Source organism: Symphalangus syndactylus, chromosome 16, assembly GCF_028878055.3.
Source record: "Symphalangus syndactylus isolate Jambi chromosome 16, NHGRI_mSymSyn1-v2.1_pri, whole genome shotgun sequence".
NCBI classification, from domain to species: domain Eukaryota; kingdom Metazoa; phylum Chordata; class Mammalia; order Primates; family Hylobatidae; genus Symphalangus; species Symphalangus syndactylus.
Window position 1 is genome coordinate 9,665,991 of NC_072438.2, and position 18,759 is coordinate 9,684,749.

Sequence of the window (18,759 nt, forward strand, 5' to 3'; positions counted from 1 at the left end):
ACTTCCTCTTTTCCTTCCCCCCAAATCTAACCACAATCTGAAGAGCTAATGTTATAGATGGTTTGTCTTTTTAGACAAGTCTTTTATTAGAGAATATTTTAAACTTATACACAGTAACCAATATAGCATAATAGGCTGATGCTCAGCCTCAACATCTACTAATTATGTCTCATTTATGTTTAATTTTTCCTTCACTGTTTTTTTTTTTTTTGGTTTTGTTTTTTGTTTTTTGTTTTTTCAGACAGAGTCTTGCTCTTGTCGCCCAGGCTGGAGTGCTGTGGCAGCATCTGGGCTCACTGCAAGCTCCACCTCCCAGGTTCACTCCATTCTCCTGCCTCAGCCTCCCGAGTAGCTGGGACTACAGGCACCCACTACCAAGCCTGACTAATTTTTTGTATTTTTAGTAGAGATGGGGTTTCACCATGTCAGCCAGGATGGTCTCAATCTCCTGACCTCGTGATCCGCCCACCTCAGCCTCCCAAACTGCTGGGATTATAGGCATGAGCCACTGTGCACCGGCCTCCCATCCCCACTTTATTATTGTTTTTAGTTATTTTCTGTAAGATAAGATGTATATGCATAGAAACATACAGTCTTGACTGTACCTTTTTGACAAATCAATACATCCATATAAACTTTTCTCTTTCAATCATAGAATTACTGCCACTTAACAATTATTAATATGCATGTGAATCACCTGAAAATATTTGAAATCCAGATTTTGATACAATATATCTGGGTTTTGCCTGAAAATGTGTATTTCTAACAAAGTACAGATTCATAGAGCACATGATAACTACAAGGTCTCTTTTGTCTAAAGTGTATAAAACTTGATGAATAAAATTAAGAAAAATTGACCTCAGAGAAAGGAACAAATCAAAACGCATGTGCAATATGCTATCTGTAGGAGCATTTCATCAACAATGACTCACAGTCATATGTGACCTTTACTGAATTGCCCAAAATTCAGTCATTGATACCAAGTGCACTTAAATTTCATAGTTTCCTATTAAAATTATATTTAATGCCTTTACAAAATATAACTCAGTTTTCTTATAAAATTAAGTAACAATATTTGATATGACATCATAAGTTCCATTTATATTAAACTTAAACTTACACAATTTTATTAGACAGTGTCTGTGTGTCTACCACTCGATAGCCTTTTGGCTTCCAGCATTTGCACAGGCACCACAGCTGGGAAGCACAGGACAGATTCACTAGACACACGATGTTCCCTGCATCTTTATCTCTCAGTTCATCAGTGAACCAAGTCAGGTGAGAATTGAGGTCACGTATTCGCTAGCATATAGTGTCTCATGGACCCTCTCTTTAGAGGGAAAAGAGACTAGAAGATTATTTTAGGGAGCAGTTCCTGGGACATGGGCTAAGCTGCCTAAGGAGTGAGGATTCTGTCCAGCAGGTACAGACTTCTCGGAAGAGAACGATAAGGCAGCCATTCTGAACCTGGAGCTCATTGCCCCTTATCCCATCTCATTAAGACAATTCTGAGGGGTTGTTCTGGAACATGTCTGGATGGTGGCGGTTAAAAGACAGTATGAGCTTTGATGGGACTTGGGTAAGATCTGTCATGGGAAGGTAGGAGGCCAATGCTCAGCATCTGAGTTTGTGTTCTTGAGGACAATGGGTTGCCATTTTAGGCCCAAGTCCATTTTCACTAAAGAGTAGGCTAGAGAGTCTGCATGGCTCCCAGATTCCATTTATGATTATTTCAGGGAGTGGGGTCAGGAAGGGTCTAAGTCTCAATATCTTTGGGAAATTCTGGAAAGTCTGTTTTGGAAACCTGGAAAGAACTCTTGCCTGGTGCCTGAATGCTTGATCTGCTGTTCTGCATTTATAGATTCTTGGCAGCCAGAGAGCCAGGTTTGCATTCACACCAACAGAGCTGTGAGTCAGAGGTTGAAGTGGCCAGGACGAGTGTCTTGGTGACAGGCTAGGGTACATTATGATAGCAAACTTCAAGACTGTTTACATGCAGCTTGGCAATCAGGGTTGAGTCCTAGTCCAAGCGCTTAGATGCAGTATGGGGTCAATCAATAAATCCACCTCCAGTCCTTCAGCTGTCTATGAGGTAAAAGGGAGCCAAGTTCATGTCTTGATTGGGGGTGCTCTACCAGGTGTTTAGATGACACCCTGGATTTCTTGACTTCTGACTTACTTATAAGAACAGATTCAGGACAGATGTATTCTTGGATGTGTGAACAGTCATTACTCTGCTAGGATAATGTGAGACAGATTGCATTAAAATAGAAGGTGTTAGAAACCCCTGACAATAAGGAGAAAAGTCACAAACTCAATTTAAAAATACACAGAACTTATTTTAAAAATTACACATTAAAATAAGTTGGCTGGGCGCAGTGGCTCACGCCTGTAATCCCAGCACTTGGGAGGCTGAGGTGGGTGGATCACAAGGTCAGGAGATCAAGAGCATCCTGGCTAACACGGTGAAACCCCATCTCTACTAAAAATACAAAAACAAAATTAGCCCGGAGTGGTGGCAGGCGCCTGTAGCCCCAGCTGCTCTGGAGGCTAAGGCAGGAAAATGGCGTGATCCTGGGAGGCGGAGCTTGCAATGAGCCGAGATTGCACCACTGCACTCCAGCCTAAGCGACAGAGCAAGAATCCGTCTCAAAAAAAAAAAAAAAAGAAGTAAAAATGGCCATTTTGCCAGGCATGGTGGCTCACGCCTGTAATCCCAGCACTCTGGGAGGCTGAGGCAGGCGGATCACCTGAGTTCAGGAGTTCGAGACCAGCCCAGTCAACATGGGGAAACCCTGTCTCTATTAAAAACACAAAATTAGCCAGGCTTTGTGGCACATGCCTGTAGTCCCAGCTACTCGGGAGGCTGAGGCAGGAGAATAACTTGAACCCCGGAGGCAGAGGTTGCAATGAGCCGAGATTGTGCCATTGCACTCCAGCCTGGACAACAAGAGGGAAACTCCATTTCAAAAAAAAAAAGGCAATTTTTCACAAGGCATCCAACTTCAATGTGGTTAGAAAAAAAAGCTCCAAAATATATGAGTTTTGTCTAGCATCACTTTGGGAAATTAAATGTTTTCTAATATGGTCCCTTTTTATGAGCAGTAGAAACACACTCTTCATACTTGTAAAGTGTATAAGTGGTCAATAACCTTTTGAAAGGTAATTTGAAAATATGTATCAAGAGTTGAAAGAAGCCAAGTATGATAGCTCACACCTGTAATTTTAGCACTTTGAGAGGGGAAGGTGGGTGAATTGATTGAATCCAGGAGTTCAAGATCAGGCTGAGCTACATGCCAAAACCTCGTATGTATAAAAAATGCAAAAAATGGACGGGTGTGGTGGCTCATGCCTGTAATCCTACCACTTTGGGAGGCTGAGATGGGAAGATTACGAGGTCAGGAGTTCGATACCAGTCTGGCCAACATGATGAAACCCCATCTGTACTAAAAATACAAAAATTAGTCAGGCATGGTGGCACACGCCTGTAGTCCCAGCTACTCAGAAGGCTAAGGCAGGAGAATCGCTTGAACCCAGGAGGTGGAGATTGCAGTGAGCAGAGACTGCACCACTGCACTCCAGCCTGGGTGACAGAATGAGACTCTGTTCCAAAAAAAAAAAAAAAATGCAAAAACTACTGGGGTGTTGTGGTCTGAGCCTGTAGTTCCAGCTACTTGGGAGGCTGAGGTGAGATCAGTTGAATTTGGGATGTATAGGTCATAGTGAGCTGAGATTGTGTCATTGCACTTCAGCCTGGGCAACAGAGTGAAACCACATTTAAAAATAAAAAAGAAGTTGAGAGTTACATGCTCTTGCATAAAGGATTCTACCTGTTGAAAGGCATCTCATAAGAACACTTGAGCATCTGCACAGAGATGCTCACACTAGCATGTTGTTGGTGGGCATATACATAATCAATAAATAAGAAGAAACAGAAGTGGAAGTAAAAAAAGAAAAAGAAGAAGAAGGAAAAGAAGGAGGAAGAGGCGGAGGAGGAGAAGAAAAAGAAGAAGAAGAAGAAGAAGAAGAAGAAGAAGAAGAAGAAGAAGAAGAAGAAGAAGAAGAAGAAGAAGAAGGAGAAGCAGAAGAAGAAAAGAGAAGAAGAAGAAGAAGAAGAAGAAGAAGAAGAAGAAGAAGAAGAAGAAGAAGAAGGAGAAAAGAAAGAAGAGAAGAAGAGGAAGAAGAAGCAAAAAGAAGAAGAAGAGGAAGAAGAAGAAGGAAGAAGAAGGAAGAAGAAGAAGAAGAAGAAGAAGAAGAAGAAGAAGAAGAAGAAGAAGAAGAAGAAGAAGAAGAAGAAAAAGGAGAAGGAGGAGGAGGAGAAGGAGAAGGAGAGGAAGAGAAAGGAGGAGGAAGAAGAAGAAGAATAAGGAAAAGAAGGAGAAAGAGGAGGAGGAGAATAAGAAGAGGAAGAAGAATAAGAATAAGAAGAAGAAGAAGAAGAAGAAGAAGAAGAAGAAGAAGAAGAAGAAGAAGAAAGAAGAAGGAGAAGGAGAAGAAAAATAAAAGGAAGAAGAAGAAGAAGAGGAAGAAGAAGAAGAAGAAGAAGAAGAAGAAGAAGAAGAGGAAGAAGGAGAAGAAGAAGAAAAAGAAGAAGAAAAGAAACACACATATATGTGAATTGTTTGGTCATGAACACCCAGAAAATATCTTTCCTGACATTAGGAAAGAATTGGGAAAGAATTTTTGGCTAAGTTCCCAAAAGCAATTGAAAGAAAAACAAACATTGACAAATGGGACCTAATTAAACTAAAAAGCTTCTGCACAGCAAAAGAAGCTATCCACAGAGTAAACAAAAAATTTATAGAATGAAAGAAAATATTTGAAAACTATGCATCTGACAAAGGCCTAATTTCCAGAATCTGTAAGAAGTGTAAACAATCAAGCAAAACAAAACAAAACAAAACAAAATAAGCCTGTTTTAAAATGAGCAAAAACACGAACAGATATTTATCAAAGGAGAATTTACAGGCACCCAACAAACATTAAAATATCCTCCACATCACTAACCATCAGAGCAATGCAAATCAAAACCACAGTGAGATAACATCTCACACCAGTCAAAATGGCAATTATTAAAAGGTCAAAAAAGGAAGATGTTGGTGAGGCTGTGGATAAAACGGAACACTTATACACTCCAGGTAAGAATGTAAATCAGTTCAGCCACTATAGAAAGCAGTATGGAGATTTCGCAAAGAACTTAGAACTACCATTTAATCTGGCAATCCCATTACTGGGTATTTATTCCAAAGAAATCCAATTATTCTACCAAAAAGCTGTCAGTGGATCTACAATTCTGGGGTCTGGAGGATGGTGGCTCTCTTCTCACAGCTCAACTAGGTGGTTCCCCAGTGGGGACTCTTTGTAGGGGCTTCAACCCCACATTTGCCTTCCACATTGCCCTACCAGAGGATCTCCATGAGGGCCCCACCCCTGCAGCAAACTTCTGCCTGGGCATCCAGGAATTTCCATACATGATCTGAAATCTAAACGGAGGTTCCCAAACCACAGTTCTCGACTTCTGTGCACCTGCAGGCTCAATACCAGGTAGAAGATGACAAGGCTTGGGGCCTCCACCCTCTGAAGCAATAGCCCAAGCTGTATCTTGGCTCCTTTAAGTCACAGCTGGAGTGGCTAAAACACAGGGCACCAAATCCCTAGACTGCACACAGCAGAGGGACCCAGGGCCTGGCCCACAAACCATTTTTTATTCCTAAACCTCCGGGCCTGTGATGGGACAGGCTGCCACAAAGGTCTCTGACGTGACCTGGAGACATTTTCCCCATTGTCTTGGTGATTAACTTTTGGATCCTCATTACTTATGCAAATTTTTGCAGCTGGCTTCAATTTCTCCTCATAAAATGGGATTTTCTTTTCTATCACATTGTCAGGCTGCATATTTTCCATACTTTTATGCTCTGTTTCCCTTGTAAAACTGAAAGCCTTTAACAGCACCCAAGTCACCTCTTAAATGCTTTGCTGCTTAGAAATTTCTCCCACCAGATACTCTAAATCATCTCTCTCAAGTTCAAAGTTTCACAAATCTCTAGGACAGGGGCAGAATGCTGCCAGTCTCTTTGCTAAAACATAACAAGCGTCATCTTTGCTCCAGTTGCCAACAAGTTCCTCATCTCTATCTGAGACCACCACAGTGTGGATTTTATTGTCCATATCATTATCAGCATTTTGGTCAAACCCATCAACTAGTCTCTAGGAAGTTTCAAACTTTCCCACATTTTTCTATCTTCTTCTGAGCCCTCCAAACTGTTCCAACCTCTGCCTATTACTCAGAACTTCATTTTTGGTTATCTTTTGAGCAGTGTCTCACTCTACTGGTACCAATTTACTGTATTAGACCGTTTTCATTTTCATGCTGCTGATAAAGACATATCCAAGCCTGGGCAATTTACAAAAGGAAGAGGTTTAATGGGCTTACAGTTCCATATGGCTAGGGAGGCCTCACAATCATGGTGCAAGCTGAAAGGCACATCTCACATGGCAGTGGACAAGAGAAGAGAGCTTGTGCAGAGAAACTCCCCTTTATAAGCAAGCCATCAGATCTCATGAGACTTACTCACTGTCATGAGAACCGCATGGAAAAGACCTGCCCCCATGATTCAATTACCTCCCACTGGGTCCCTCCCACAACACATGGGAATTCAAAATGAGATTTGGGTGGGACACAGCCAAACCAAATCAGGCTCCTCCTGGGCTTCTGTTGTTTTCTGGGTGAATGGGTGATCCTTTTCCCTAGACGACTCCACCTCAACCCAGCCCCTCCCAGTCAGTAATCCCCCCTACTACTCCCCCAGATGCTAATTATTGCTCACTTCAATCTTTCTCACCCTAACTGAAAATTAATGTCTGATTCCTCTCTATCCCCTGTATAACCTCTGTGAAAAATGTCAGATGCCTTAGACCCAGGAGGTTTCCTGCCTGTATTTCCTTTCCCAGCTCCCTCTCCCAGGTATGTAGACTCCATCAATTCATTCACACATATGTGTCCAGAGCCTACCCTGTTCCAGCCCCTGGGGATATAGCAGTGAACAAAAACAATGCCCCCATCCTGTGGGAGCTTGAGTTCTAGTTGGGGGAGACAGATAAGAGACAAGATGAATAAATAATATATAAGTGTGATTGATAGTGATAAGGACTGTGGAGAAAAACAGATTGAGAAAGGAAGACAGTAAATCCCCAGGGGAGGTAGTTCTGCAACTTTAGAGGTGGATCAGGGAAGACTTCACTGTGAAGGTGATATTTAGTCAAAGGCTTGAAGGAGGTAAGGGAGGGAGCTGTGCACTTAACTAAAGGAAGAGCAGTCCAGGCAAAAGGAACAGCAGGTGCAGGGAGACTGGGGAGCCCGTATGTTCCAGGAACAGCACAGGGCCAGGGTGGCTGCCGGGCAGCAAGTGAGAGGAGGTGTGGTGGGAGGTGAGCTCAGGGGGAGTGATGTGCAGGCAACATGGGCCAATTCTCCAGGGTCCTCCGAGTCACCTTAAAGCCTTTGGCTTTTACTCTGATGAGACAGGAAGCCAGTCCATGGTTCTGTGCAGAGCATTGATATGATCTCACCTAGTGTTGGGTTGCAAAGGGACTTCAGGGGTCAACAATGGAAGTGGAGATCAGTTAGGAGGAGAGGGATGAAGGGGGCTCACACCAGGTGATGAGTAGTCACGGGGGATGAGAAGCAATTGGATTCTTATGTCTTGAAGGTGGGGCCCACAGGAGGTGGGTGTGAGAGAGGAGGTGAGGACAGTGGCCTGGATCACTAACTGGAAGGATGGGGTTTGGAGAGGAGCAGGTCTGGGTAGGAGGATACAATGTGGGCAGCCTGCACACAGCATTTAGAGCTTTCTCTCCAGCTGTGTGTCAGTGGGTACTTGCCCCTCTGCCTTTGCACATGTTGGCGTCTGTGCCTGGAAGTCATTCCCTGCCCTGTGAGAAGAACTTTAACTGCCTTCTCAAGGGCACCTTCTGTGAATCTGTCCTGTCAGCCCCCACCCCCTCTATCCCTCTGTTTGCTTCATGCACATGCTGGACCTCATGCACGTTGCACAGCCTTGACCATACTGTGCCCCAGAAATAAGGACAGCATGCCATCCATCCCTGAAGCCTGTGTTTCTCAGAGTGCCCACACCTCAGAGTGTCCGCCACACAGTAAAGGCTCAAACAAAGACTGACTAGGGAACTGATTGGGGTCTTGCTCTCCCTTTAGCTGTAAGCCTCAATTGGCAGCAATCACAGAGCTTCATCCTTCCCTGTAAGCCCGTCTGGGTGTTTATGCTGGATGACATGCACCCTCTCTGCCAGGAGAACATAGTCTATGGCCTGGCCAGGCAGCCATGGCAGATGAGAAAAGCTTCAACATCGACTTTATTGTGCTGCTGGGTTTTTTCTGCTGGCTCTCAGCACGTTTCTCATGAGCCATGATCAGCCTCAGGTCTATGGCACCTTCTGCAGCTGTCATGGTGACTGGGGACATCATCTGAAGCACGTGCCACTGCTACCCCAAGGCAGGTGTTGGTGAGGCTGGGTGGGGATAGGAGGGTTGGAGACCATGCCTCTATCTCATGCATCAACTATTCATCCTTCAATCATCTCCTCATTCTCATTTTGACTCTGTTTACTTCTTTCTGCTCTCCTGGGCATTCACCCATCCATCCATGTTTCCATCCATACTTTCATCCACCCATCCATTCATCTATTCATCCATCACTTAGTAGAAGGGTTGATCAGAAGCCCGCAGGATCTGGAACCATGAAACAAACACCATGGAGGAGAAGAAAGGAAGCACAACACATTACTCATGTGCTTAAACTAAAAGCCAATGAGTGCTTTAAAGCTGAGGCTGAGAAAGTGAGGTTCTATAGCTGAGTGGCAGAGTTTGGATTGGAGCTCAGATGTGCAAATGTAAGTGCATTCTTGTTTTTGATTTCTCCATTTCAGGGTCCCAGAGCTTTCTGGGGTGGGTCAGGTCTAATCTTGGTGGAATGCATTAAGCAATTCCTTTTTTTGTTTGTTTGTTTGGTTGGTTTTTTTAGATGGAGTCTCACTCTGTCGCCAGGCTAAATTGCAGTGACAAAATCTTGGCTCACTGCAACCTCTGCCTCCTGGTTACAAGCAATTCTCCTGCCTCAGCCTCCCAAGTAGTTGGGACTACAGGTGCACACCACCACACCTGGCAAAATTTTGTAACTTTAGTAGAGAGGGACTTTCACCATGTTGGCCAGGATGGTCTCAATCTCTTGACCTCGTGATCTGCCTGCCTTGGCCTCCCAAATTGGTGGGATTACAGGCATGAGCCACTGCACGTGGCCTGAGCAATTCTTTATCTTTTGGAGTCTTAATGTATTCCTAGCCCTGGGAGTGATTTAGGATGGGAAAAGCACTGGTATGAGAGTCTTGTGTTCTAGTCCCAGTTCTGTCACAAACTTTGTGTGTGATTTTTGTCCTTCTGAGCCTCAGCTTTTTATCTGAAAAATGGGACTCAAGCCTCTATTTTGCACAGCCTCACAGGGTATAAAGATCAGAGAAGAGATTAAAGAGAAGACAATTTTGTTAAACTCTACAGTGTTGTATGTAGGTGAAAGGCTGCCAGGTACTGATAACCCTGAGAGAAGGACATGTCAGCTCCAAAATCAAATCTGTTACTTTTTCATTTTTATTTTTAACTTTAGACACAAAAATGTTTCTTTTTTCTTGAAGTACATGCTTAAGAAGCTCTGATAACAACATTAATGTTTTTCTCTTTTTTTTTTTTTTTTTTGAGATGGAGTCTCACTCTGTTGCCCAGGCTGGAGTGCAATGGCGCAATCTTGGCTCACTGCAACCTCCCCCTCCCGGGTTCAAGCAATTCTCCTGCCTCAGCCTCCCGAGTAGCTGGGACTACAGGCACATGCTGCCACAACCAGCTAATTTTTTGTATTTTAGTAGAGACAGGGTTTCACCGTGTTGCCCAGGCCGGTCTCAAACTCCTGAGCTCAGGCAATCCACCCGCCTTGGCCTCCCAAAGTGCTGGGATTACAGGACTGAGCCACTGTGCCTGGCCCTGTTTTTCTTTTGAAAATATTTTAATTTACTTTTTTTGTTGAAGGTATTGCAGGTAAGTATTCATTTCTAGCTTTAAAGATAATTTACCTTAGATTCATTTATATTTCTTTTTCTGGTTTTTGTTCTATGTAGCTGTGGAAATGTTACTTCCATCTTTGTAAAAATTTTTTTCTCTCACTGATTTATACAGTTTTTTTCTACTCTGGTCTCGTGCAGCTTGGCTATTTTTCAGTATTTAATCTATTTATTTTGTTGACACACTGCATTTCTGAATTCAAAGACTTATATCTGGTTTTCAATTTTAGAAACTATAAGTCACCAAGTCTGAATATTGACTTTAATTTTGAAAATATATTTTGTAGGCTAGGCGCGGTGGCTCACACTCATGCAGTGCTGTAATCCCGGCACTTTGGGAGGTCGAGGCGGGCGGATTACCTGAGATCAGGAGTTCAGGACCAGCCTGGCCAATATGGGGAAACCTCATCTCTACTAAAAATACAAAAAATTAGCTGGGCGTGGTGATGAGCACCTGTAATCCCAACTACTTGGGAGGTTGAGGCAGGAGATTCACTTGAACCTGGGAGGCGGAGGTCACAGTGAGCCGAGATCATGCCATTGCACTCCAACCTGGACCACAAGAACGAAACTCCACCAAAAAATCAAACAAACAAACAAAAATGAAAATATATTCTGTAGAAACAATTAGGTTTGTTTTATTTCCTTTCATCCTACTTTTCATACATGTATATTTGAGGTTATATAACTTCTCTTTTTCTGTTTTTACACTGATTCTGCCCAGTATTATAGTTGACTAATCTCATCGGCTAAGACAAATGTTTCACTGATATGTTGTAAATTAAGTAGATTATTTACATTTTTAATTGTTTACTTCATATTTGGCTATTTTCCAAATATGACTTGTCACCCTTATAGCTTCTTGTTCTTTCCACATTATTAATATGTTGTCTATTTTCCTGATTGTATTGACTTGAAACATTTTAAATGTAAATCCTATAAATGTAGGCAACATAAGTTGTAATTGTTTCACACTAATGGGAGATACCACATTTGCCATGTCTGCAGTTAGTTTATGGTTCTTTCCCCATTTGCCTATGTCAAGTTGGTCAACCCACAGGAATTTGTCATCTGTGTCTTTACCCATATCCAAGAAGAGCTCTTGTTTCTTAGATTGATCACATTCTGGATACTTTATTTGGTCTTCTTCACTACCTAGAAAGTTCTCATATTTTTCTTGCTACTCTACTCAGCATTTTAAAAGTTCTTGTTGCTGGGCGTGGTGGCTCATGCCTGTAATCCCAGCACTTTGGGAGGCCAAGGTGGGTGGACCACGAGATCAGGAGATTGAGACCATCCTGGCTAACACAGTGAAACCCCGTCTCTACTAAATATACGAAAAATTAGCTGGGCATGGTGGCGGGCACCTGTAATCCCAGCTACTCAGGAGGCTGAGGCAGGAGCATCACTTGAACCCAGGAGGTGGAGGTTGCAGTGAGCCCAGATGGCGCCACTGCACTCCAGCCTGAGTGACAGAGAGAGACTCTGTCTCAAAAAAAAAAAAAAAAAAAAGACTGGGTGCGGTGGCTCACATCTGTAATCCCAACACTTTGGGAGGCCAAGGAGAGTGGATCACCTGAGGTCGGGAGTTCGAGACCAGCCTGACCAACATGGGGAACCCTCATCTCTACTAAAAATACAAAATTAGTCGGGCATGGTGGTGCATGCCTGTAATCCCAGCAACTTGGGAGGCTAAGGCAGGAGAATCACTTGAACCCGGGAGGCGGAGGTTGCGGTGAGCCGAGATAGCACCATTGCACTCCAGCCTGGGCAACAAGAGTGAAACTCCATCTCAAAAAAAAAAAAAAGTTATTGTAACTTCCTAAGAATTTTAGCTTTCTACATTGAAAGTTTCTAGAATATGTATTTTCCCAAACAGCAAACATATCAACAAAGCACACCTGAGAAAAATATTTCACAATTTTTTTGGCAGACAACAGCATCTCATGAAAAATTTCAAGTTATTTAGAATATATCTTTCCCCCAATTATACTATAAAGTAACAGTAATTCATAGAGTGTGTTTTTACTACAGAAAAACTGATTTTAAGTTTTCACAAAATTTTGAAAACTACCCCCACTGAAAGGAATAATACCTAAATATGGGCAGAATGCCACTTTCCTCTATGACTAAGATAACACTCGCAGGATTATTTACTGAAATTCAGGGTTTTGGTGTCAATCACCATGCTTCATCATGAACCTTTTCTGAATCCAAATTCTATTTGAATTTTCTATTTAATCCAGAAATTAATTTTTAAATCTTATAGAAGTTTTATGTAGATAGATATTACTTGTTGAACTCACTTTAGTAGATGCCTTTGACTGTTATTTACAATGCCTAGAAAATACTACCTGCTGGGTTTCTGCTCTCATAAATTCAACGACATATTTTAGTCCTAAAACCTTTCCATTTAATGGGTATTTTTTGTTTACTGGTTAAAAATTCTTCCCATTGGAGCGTCTCTGCCCGGCGCCCCCACTGTCTGGGAAGTGAGCAGCGCCTCTGCCCGGCAGCTGTGCAACCCTCCAAGTGTGAAGCGACAGTCTTGTGTGTGATCTTTCTGCCTTCCCCAGATTTGCATTTTCGACATTAAAGTTTACTTTTAAATTAAAAGTTAAAAAACATTCGTCCCATTTATTTCTATGGCTAATTAGTCAAACTTTCTTATACAGTCACTTAACATTATTTATGTTCATGCAGTTGTTGTACACCAAAATAGTTAATTGATGTAATGGCCTTAATATAACTTAATAGGCCGGGCGCGGTGGCTCACGCCTGTAATCCCGGCACTTTGGGAGGCCGAGGCCGGCGGATCACGAGGTCAGGAGTCCGAGATCAGCCTGACCAACATGGTGAAACCCCGTTTCTATTAAAAATACAAAAATCAGCTGGACGTGCTGGCGCACACCTGTAATCCCAGATTACAGGAGGCTGACGCAGGAGAATCGCTTGAACCCGGGAGGCGGAGGTTGCAGTGAGCCAAGATCGCGCCACTGCACTCCAGCCTGGGTGACAGAGCGAGACTCTGTCTCAAAAACATATATATATATATATATATATATATATATGTGTATATATATATATATGTGTATATATATATATATACATATATATAAAACTTAATCAGAGTGAAAATGTGAGTGGCTAGGAGAGGGGGTGGATGTAGAAAGGGAAATTGTACCAAGTTTCAATTAGATGAGAGAATAAGTATTAGTGATTGATTGCATAGAATGGTGACCATAATAAATAATAATGTATTGTGTATTTCAAAATTGCTATGGAGTAGATTTCAAAAGTTTTCACCCCAAAAAAATCATATGTGAGCTAAAGAATTTGTCACTTAGCTCAATTTAATCATTTTACAGCATAAAAATATCAAAATATGACATCATACCCAACAAATATGTACAATAATAGTATTTCTTTTTTTGTTTGTTTTTTTTTGTTTTGAGACGGAGTCTCGCTCTGTCGCCCAGGCTGGAATGCAGTGGCTCAATCTCGGCTCACTGCAAGCTCCGCCTCCTGGGTTCACACCATTCTCCTGCCTCAGCCTCTCCGAGTAGCTGGGACTACAGGCGCCCGCCACCACGCCCGGCTAATTTTTTTGTATTTTTAGTAGAGACGGGGTTTCACCGTGGTCTCAATCTCCTGACCTCATGATCCGCCCGCCTCGGCCTCCCAAAGTGCTGGGATTTCAAGCGCGAGCCACCACGCCCAGCCAATAATAATATTTCAATTAAAATATAATTTTTAAAGGTACCAGTTTTTCTTATTCAATAAATGTTTAATATATTCACTTTAAACTCTTAGGTGTTAAGCCTATAAATGTTTAATGGCTTAGAATAATGTCTCACACATTGTATGCACAAAATACTAATGACTATAATGGTCAGATTACCTTATGCTCATAGCTTTCTTTAAAGACAATATTATTTTGTACCTGTTCTTATTAAAATGTATTTTCTGTCTTTTTTTTTTTTTTTTTTTAGACGAAGTCTTGCTCTTGGCCCCCAGGCTGGAGTGCAATGGCGCGATCTCGGCTCACTGCAACCTCTGCCTCCAGGATTCAAGTGATTCTCCTGCCTCAGCCTCCCAAGTAGCTGGGATTACAGGTGCGTACCACCATGCCTGGCTAATTTTTTGTATTTTAAGTAGAGACGGGGTTTCACCATGTTGGCCAGGCTGGTCTCAAATTCCTGACCTCAAGTGATCCACCCGCCTCCGCCTCCCAAAGTGCTGGGACTACAGGCGTGAGCCACCGCGCCCAGCCTGTACTTTCTGTCTTACTTAAATATTGATAAATATAGAAAGGAGGCTTTGTTCTCCTGCTTTATACATTCCAAAGTCAAATTGCAATTTTATTAACTTCCTTTTTCTTCAGTAATTCATTTGTCTCCTACAGTAAACATAAGTATTAACTAACACAATTATAGTCATATTCTCCATCTTAATAATGGAGTAAAATTTGTGTTATTCATTGATTGGGTTATAGCCTTATTTTATATTTTTATCTCATGTCATTTCATGTCAAGTACCTAAGATATAAATTTTTATAAAATACTATGAAATAAAAATAAATGTCTTTTGCTTGAGCTCAGGAGTTCCAAGACCAGTCTGGGCTACATGGCAAGACCCCATCTCTACTAAAATTACAACACACAGCCAGGAATGATGGTGTATGCCTGTGATCCCAGCTACTCAGGAGGCTGAGGCAGGAGGGTCCCTTGAACCAAGGAGGCAGAGGTTGCAGTGAGCCAAGATCATGCCACTGCACTCCAACCTGGGTGACAGAGTGAAGCCTTGTCTGAAAAAAAAAAATACATACATACATAAATGTCTTAATAGGCACAAATTATGATAGTAATGTTATAGTTACAATGTCATAGTAATCAAATAATATAGTACTACCATAGGAATAGAATTATGTAAATTAAAAGAATAAAATTGAAGGTATATTAATAAACACACTAATTTTAGGTAAACATAATTTTGTCAATCATGCTAGGAAATTCCAATAGGAGAAATTGTTCAAAACATAATGCTAAGAAATCAGTTTTCAACATGCAAATATAATGGATAACATACATATATATTAAATAAAATAGAGTAAATGAATAGCCATATAACAAGTAAAAAGAAAGTATTAATTAAATTACTTTCATATAGAAAAGCTCAGTGTCAAATTGCATAAATTCTAAATTTCACCAATATTTAATAAATACATAATATAATTTTTTCACAAAAACTTTCAGCAATAGCAGAGATAACATTTTTCTATTAATCTATTAGCCAGGGGTACTGTGATACCAAAACCATGGCTGGGCATGGTGGCTCATGCCTGTAATCCCAGCACTTTGAGAGGACGAGGTGGGCAGATCATGAGGTCAGGAGATCAAGACCATCCTGGCTAACATGGTGAAACCCCATCTTTACCAAAAATATAAAAAATTACCCGGGCATGGTGGCACACGCCTGTCATCCCTGCTACTTGGGAGGACAATTGCTTGAACCAGGAAGTCAGAGGTTGCAGTGACCCAAGATTGCATCACTGCACTCCAGCCTGGGCAACAGAGTGAGACTCTGTCAAAAAACAAAAACAAAAACAAAAACAAAAAACAGACAAAACAATCACAAGAATATTGTGAACCAAAATTCCATATAAATATAGAATTCCTGATGAAATTATTAGAAATGTTAGCAAACTAAATCCAGCAACATGTAAAACTGATTGCATACCATGACCAAGTAATAGTTTGTCATAAATGCAGTGTTGGCTTAATATTTTAAAAATCAACCAACATACTACAAAATGTTACCTAGACAATAGAAAAAGGTGATAATTTAAACAGACACAAAAAGTATGACAGATCCAGCACCCATTCATGATACAACACTCAGAAATCTACTAGAAAGGAACTTGTAAGACCTGCTAAAAAGCATCTATAAGAAATCAATAGCTATTAGTATACTTAATGGTAGATGATTGCAGGCTGTATCTGTAAGTTTAAAAATGGAACAAGAATGTACACTTTTTCCACTCTGTTTAACATTGTACTGGAAGTATTAGCCAGAAAACTATACCAGATAAATAAATAAAACTTTCAGATTAGAAAAGAATTAGAATACTATTTTCTTGCCATAATGTTATATAAAAAAACTATGATAAATTTACCAAAAAGTACTTGAGTTAATAAACAATTTTATTAATGTCACAAAATACAAGATTAATAAACAAGGTTAAATAATACTTTTATATAACATAATCAACAGACTGAAAAATTATGAAAAAAATAATAACATCATAAAAACTAGGAATATATTAAAAGTACACATGCTTTATACTGAAAATTATTTAAAATGCTGAAAGAAATTTTTAAAACTCTATAAGTAAAGATACATCTAATATTCAAGGTTATCAATGAGAACTATTAAGATCAAAATACCCAGCAAATGTATCTACAGATTCAATGCAAATTTCAAAGTAAATTATTTTCTTTCTTTTTTTTTTTTTGAGATGGAGTTTTGCTCTTGTTGCCCAGGCTGGAGTGCAATGGCGCAATCTCGGCTCACCGCAACCTCTGCCTCCTGGGTTCAAGCAATTATCCTGCCTCAGTCTCCTGAGTAGCTGGGATTACAGGCATGCACCACCATGCCTGGCTAATTTTGTATTTTTAGTAGAGACAGGGTTTCTCCATGTTGGTCAGGCTGGTCTTGAACTCCCGACCTCAGGTGATCCACCCGCCTCGGCCTCCCAAAGTGTTGGGATTACAGGTGTAAGCCACCACACCCGGCTATTTTCATAGAAATTGACAAGCTGCTCTTTCCAAATTCTATATAGACATGCAAAAAAAATCAAACACACATGAGAATTTTGAAAACAAAAATGAAATTTATTTCTGATATTAATTCTTATTAAAATGTTATACTAACCAAACAATATGGTATTACCATAAGAATTGATTTTGGGAGCCCACCCAGGATTGCTACAGAGCCAAAGGAACCCTCACCCCAGCCAAGAAAAATGGTGAGTGAATGTGCAACCCCAGGAAACCACACTTCTCCCAGAGATCTTTGCAACCCTTGCATCAGGCGATTCCCTTGTGAGCCCACTCCACCAGGGTCTTGGGTCTGACACACAGAGCTGTGTGGAGTCTTGGTAGAGCAGCTGCTCAGACACACACACAGTCCCAGGAGCTTTACATACTTCAGCCCTGGGACATCTAACAAAGATGACCACAACTCAGGCAAGGTGGGAGGTTGGTGCATACCCCTAGGAAGGGGGCTGAATCCAGGAGGCTGAGCAGCATCAGTTTGTGGATCCCACTTCCATGGCACTTGACAATATAAGACCCACTGATTTGGAATTCCAGCCAGTTACTGGTAACAGTGTAGCACCTGCCTGAGATGGGTCAGAGCTTCTGGGTGAGGGGTGGGCTGCCATATTTGCTGTTTGGATGACAAAGCCATTGCAGCCTGTGGGCTTTGGAGAGTCCAAATGATCTGAATGAGGAAGGGACCCCACAGCACAGCACAGCTGCTTTACCAAAATATTGCTAGACTGCTTCTTTAAATGGGACCCCAATCCATTTCCCTCACTGTGTGAGTTCTCCCAGCAGGGGCCTCCAGCCACCCCACCCATATTCTATGAACAGAGTTCTGATTTCTCTCTGGGATAGAATGCCCAGGGAGGAGGGGCGCGCTGCCACCTTGGCCGTTTGGGGGACTAAGCCATTTAAGCCTGAGGGTTTGGAGAGTCCAAGCAGCTTTGGGCAGAGGTGGTTCCCCAGCATGCCATGGGTGTTTTGTTGAAGCATAGTCTTACTGCTTCTTTAAGTGGGACCCCAATTCATTCCTCCTTACTGGGCGAGTCCTCCCAGCCAGGGCCTCCATCTACTTCTGCCCAGGTTCTAAGGCCAATAGAGCTCTAATTTCTCCCTGGCATGAAGTGCCCAGGGGGTGGGGTGGGCCACCATTTTTGCTGTTTGGGCAGGTAAGTTAGTGCAGACTGTGGGCTTTGGATAGCCCAAACCACTTGAGGGCTGAAGGGATCCACAACACAGCACAGCTGCTCTACCAAAACACAGCCAGGCTGCTTCTTTAAGTAGGCTGCTGATCCCATTCCTCCTGATTGGGTGAGACCTCCAATCCAAAGCCTTCAGCCACCTTCTACAGGTGTGTTCAGGCAGGCAACAGGTCAGTATGCATTCTGGGATGGAGATCCCGGAGAAAGGAGCAGGCTGCCATCTTTGCTGTTTCACAGCCTTAACTGGTGATACTTCCAGATACTGAAAAAACCAAGGAGACTAGGGTCTGGAGCAGACCTCCAGAAAACCACAGCAGCCTGACACACAGTGGTCAGACTGTTAAAAGAAAAACAAATAAATAACAAAAAATAACCACAATAACCCTATCCGAAGGTCAGCAACCTCAAACATTGATGATTTCACAAAGATGAGAAGTGGCACAAAAATGATGAAAACTCAAAAGTCAGAGTGTGCCCTTTTCTCTAACTGACGGCAACACCTGTCCAGCAAAGGTTCAGAACCGGGCTGAGGCTGAGATGGCTGAAATGAGAGAAGTAGGCTTCAGAATATGAATACAAATGAACTTGGCTGAGCTAAATGGGCACATTGT

At 41.9% G+C, this 18,759-nt stretch overlaps 1 long non-coding RNA gene across 2 annotated transcripts in view; it reads right to left on the bottom strand.

The window, feature by feature from the left end:
• The window catches only part of LOC129464952 (uncharacterized), a 31,259-nt gene that overhangs the window by 2,410 nt on the left and 10,090 nt on the right, over positions 1-18,759 (bottom strand). The gene's annotated exons all lie outside the window — the stretch shown is intronic.